Genomic DNA, 4846 nt, shown 5'->3' with positions numbered 1-4846 from the left:
TCTTGGCATATAATCTACTCAACAAATAATTTTATTTTATATTTACATTACATCATCTCTGCCCTATCTAGATTATTTGAGAACTTATATTTTAGAACACATGAAAAATAAATTGTATCTCCTGGTAAAGCCTTCAGGGAAGTAAAATTTAACTTTTCAGTTAATAAGCATGGAAATATTTGTCTTTACAAATCAACACTGACTAAATTACCATAATTTTAAAATATGTAATTTTAATTATGGATGCTTTGAAATAATCTTATACTGTTAGATTTAAAAGAAAACAACTAAGCAGTCATATTTTGGATGCAGTACTTATGTAAATCTTAGTGGCAAACATGAATTTCCTCCTATGGTATACTATGATTGAGGATTTGCATGGCCATGTATACTCCCACAAGAATATGAAGACTAACAAGATTGCTCTAAAAGTGCCAAACTCAAACTAATGGTCTGCTTTAGGACAAGCAAGGGAACTCAGACATGGAAAATGACAGACGTTGCTTGATTAGTCTGGCAGGCCAGTAATTTAGACTAATAATTATTCTTGGCACCATTGTGCTGAAATAAATTTGACAGAAATTAAATCTCATGGGCCAAATTTTATAATACAGACAAACTTGTTTCTGTTTTCTCAACTCTCCTTTTTGCTTAAAAGTTAGAATAAGGTAATATTTGATAAACCATTCAATTGTAATGCTGGTATGTACTTGTAGAATTTAAATCAGAATGAGCAGTGTATCCATGTTCTTATCTGCAGTATTTTGAGTTCTGTAAATTTTTAGTGTTCATTGGAATTTGGGTGAATTAAGCAATTTTTTTCCCAAATTTTCAGCAATTTACACTTGTATTTCTCTATTTTTCTTGATTTAACCTATCATAACTTGCTCAACTCTGTCAAGTTTTTATAATACTTTTTCAAGAATGTATATTTTAACTACATCTTAGGTCATACAATCAAACCTGGCCAATAAAAAGGATGCATTATAATTTTTGAACAAAAGAACAAAGCAGAAAAAAAAACAGAAAGAAATAATTCAAAAAGGTCAAATTGCTCTACTTTGTAAGCAACATTTTGACAAAAAAAAAAGATTTGTAAAATATTAGGTTACATTTAATTTTTCAGAGCATTGAATCCGATTTGGTTATAAAAAACAAAGTTGTCTGAGTTTATTACATAGTCTGCAGTTTAATTCTTTTTTTTACTAGATACTTTATGTATTTACATTTTAAGTTTTATTTCCTTTCTTGGTTTCCCCTAAGGAACCCCCCCCATCCCATCCCCCTGCTTCTATGAGGGTGTTCTCCTACCCACCTCACCATCCTGTAGTGACTTTAATATAAATAATATATGATATAGAACCCTTGGTAGATTTTCAGCCAAAGCCAAATTCCTGTTTTGAATAAACTCCTATCCGTATGTAAGAAAACTATGGGAACCACATACATACAGCCTTAGGTGTGTTTACAATTAAATCAAAGTGGCATAAGATGTGCGACAAATATATGTGGTAACCATGGCTCCAGCTCCATATGTAGCAGAGGACAGCCTTATCTGGCATCAATAGGATGGGAGGCCTTTGGTCCTGTGAAGGCTCCATGCCCCAGGGTAGGGGAATGCTACAGTGGGGAGGAGGAAGTGGGTAGGTGAGTGGGGGAGCACCCTCATAGAGGCAGGATGAGGGATGCGATAGGAGGTTTGCAGAGGGGAAACTGAGAAAAGGGATAACAGTTGAAATGTAAATTTTAAAAATCTAATAAAAATTTCTAAAAAAGAGTATATATTCTAGTTTCTTGTATAAAATTACTTATTTAATATGTGAAAATATAACCATTGTATATATTAATTGATCACAATGTTTTATCAAAAAATGTGTTCACATTGCATGGTTAAATCAAGGCAATCATACCTATATCTTCAAATATTATCTGCTGTAGTTAAAGCTTCCAAATAATTTGCTCTAGATATTAGGAATATGCTGTATATCATTTGTGCTTACTTATCTATGTAATAACACAATAGAATACCCTATTCTTGTGTATCAAAGACTTACTTACTTCTTGATGGTTAACTTTTATATATCTTTTAAAATATAAAATATAATATTTGATAATACTCACAGAATTTCATATGTATGCATACAATGCGTTTTTATTTAGTGCACACCTACTACTCCTTTTAATACCTCCAAAATAAATATACCTTGTCATGTTCATTTATCTGAATTTCATGTTCTTTAAAAAATTTTTCAACTTAATGAATTCATTTAGTTCATTACATTTAGGTATGGGCCCCTGTAATGGAACATTGTTGGCTTACCAAGTACTAAGACTGAGTTTCCTTTTTCAAACAGCCAACAGTTTTCAACTGAACATTAGCTAGCTAGAGGTGAGAGCTCATGATCTCCTCCCATGCCATACTTACCTCTAACAACATGAGATTTACTTTTCTAAATTATATGAATTAATAGAATCAGGCCAAATTCGTATTGCTTACTTTCCCTAACATCTCCTAAAAAAAAAAAAAAAAAAGTCCTCAATTCTACCTTGCTTTTTTCCTTCCCTTTCCTTTTCTTTTCCTTTCCATTTTCTTTCCCTTTCCTCCCTTTTCCTTTTCCTTTTCCTTTTCCTTTTCCTTTTCCTTTTCCTTTTCCTTTTCCTTTTCCTTTTCCTTTTTGTTTGGTTTTCTTATATGTTTCCTTTCTGTTTTGTTTTCTTACATAACAGGATACTACCACTACCCTCCCCCTTTTTCTTTTTTGGACTGAATTACGTTCTATTCTGTAAATGCACCTGATGACCTCTTTTATCTACTAATAGACACTGAATTGCTCCCATTCCTTGACTACTAGAAGCAATGCTCCAGTAAACATGGGAGTGAAACAATGCCCTTGAGACAATAGTTCATTTTCTTTATATGTGTATTTGAAGGTGGAATGGCTCGGTGGTGTTATAGCCATTTATAAAATTGTTTCAAGAAACTAAATATTGTGTTTCATGATGAATGTGCCAATTTTTCTCTCCTTGAGGAGGTATCCATGTGCCCCTTTGCTCTATTTCTTCACAAACATTATGCCATTTTGATAATTACCATTCGAAACAGTGTGAAGTAACAACTCATGATGGGTTTGACTTTCAATTTCATTAACAAATGGTGAAGTTGAAGATGTTTGCATGTGTCTTTTGGTCATTTGTATGTTTTCTTTTCAGAAATACCTACGTCTTCAATTTTTTTCTTAAGTATATTAGTTTAAGTACTTTTCTTAGTAACAGAAAACTGAGAAAATGGTTGTTGAGTTGATTGTCATTAAAATCTAGATGTAATTGTTGTAATATTAATGATTTTATGTATCATAATTCACTTAGACTATCATAGTTCAGCAAGACTATGGTGCATATCAGTTTTACTTTGAAGCTTGTTTTTGTATATCTAAATGGATTTCTGTTTTTCTAGACATGTATAATCACTTCCCCAATTTTATATCTTAGAATAGACCAAAGTCTAGATTTGCTGTCAATCCACAGTTCTTCTGCTATTATTGTTTTGCCACAAGAGAGTGTTATATGTTCCCTTTTGCCATAAATTCACAATTAATATCTATTATCAATAAATAATCCAAATACTTCTACTGGTACCCATTTTCTATAAGCCTCTCTTTAGGTCTACAAAGGTAAAGAAACTTTTCTTATTTTTGATCCAACCGATGGCTAGCAATAGATGTGTATTAGGCATCATTATAGATTACTATCATGCCTGTTGACCTGCATGTCAATACACTGTCATAAATAAGAGCAACCTGCTATAGATTCTGGGAATGTGTGTGAAAATGTCCAATCCTGGGATGATGTGAATAAGCCACCCCTAACATAAGAATGCCACTTTTGAAGTAGACCCATGTTCTAAGACCATTGCCAAAAGCTGTAGGCAATTGCGGACAAAATAGATATGCAACAGATTATAAACACATGTCCTTCCCTGACACCAGGACCATTGCAGAGGATGTCCCCATACACAGACCTTGGTACAGAGCACATTAGATTTGACTCGGGTTTCACATGCCTGACTCAAATTATAGGGAAAATTCATAATCTCGCCACTGGCAAATTTGGACTTATACTCCTCAATGTTGCCTGTGATTGGAATAGTCTGCTGACTATTTAATGTGATGAAATTTCTCAACTAAAATGAATTCTTAAGCTTTTGAGGAATATATTTTAAAATAAAATTAAATACAATTTGATCATAGTATTAGTCTCCCCCAAATACTTCCATATTCTTTCAACCTCCCTACCCATCTTAATTTAAGTTCCTTCTCCAAAAACAAACAAAACTCAGAACAACAATCCACCAAAAATTAAACAACGATGACCCCAGAAGAAGAAAACAAACAAAATATCTACAAATTCAAGCAAACAAATAAAACTCCCTGTAATCAAAAAGTGCAGCAAGTCTTTAATCCCAAGTCTATGAAAGCAGAGGAAGGAGGAATTCTGCAAATTCAAGGAAAGCCAGGGATACTCTGGTAGTTTGAATAAAAATTACCCCCATAGTATCAAAGGGAATGGCATTTATTTGAAAGGATTGGGACTTTTGGCCTTGTTAGCATTTTGAAGCCTTATTGGAGGAAGTGTGTGTCTGTAAGTGGGCTTCGTGATTTCACAAGCTCAAGCCAGGCCCAGTGGCTTTACTCTTCTTCCTGCTTTCTGAAGATCTCAAAATAGAACACTGGGCTCCATTTCTAGCCCTGTGTCTGCCATGCTTCCTGCCATGATGATAATGGGCTAAATCTCTGAACTGTGAATCAGCCCCAGTTAAATATCTGATAAGAGTTGCTGGGGGGGGGGG

This window comes from Mus caroli, chromosome 15 (genome assembly GCF_900094665.2).
Source record: "Mus caroli chromosome 15, CAROLI_EIJ_v1.1, whole genome shotgun sequence".
NCBI classification, from domain to species: domain Eukaryota; kingdom Metazoa; phylum Chordata; class Mammalia; order Rodentia; family Muridae; genus Mus; species Mus caroli.
This window is presented reverse-complemented; position numbering follows the sequence as displayed.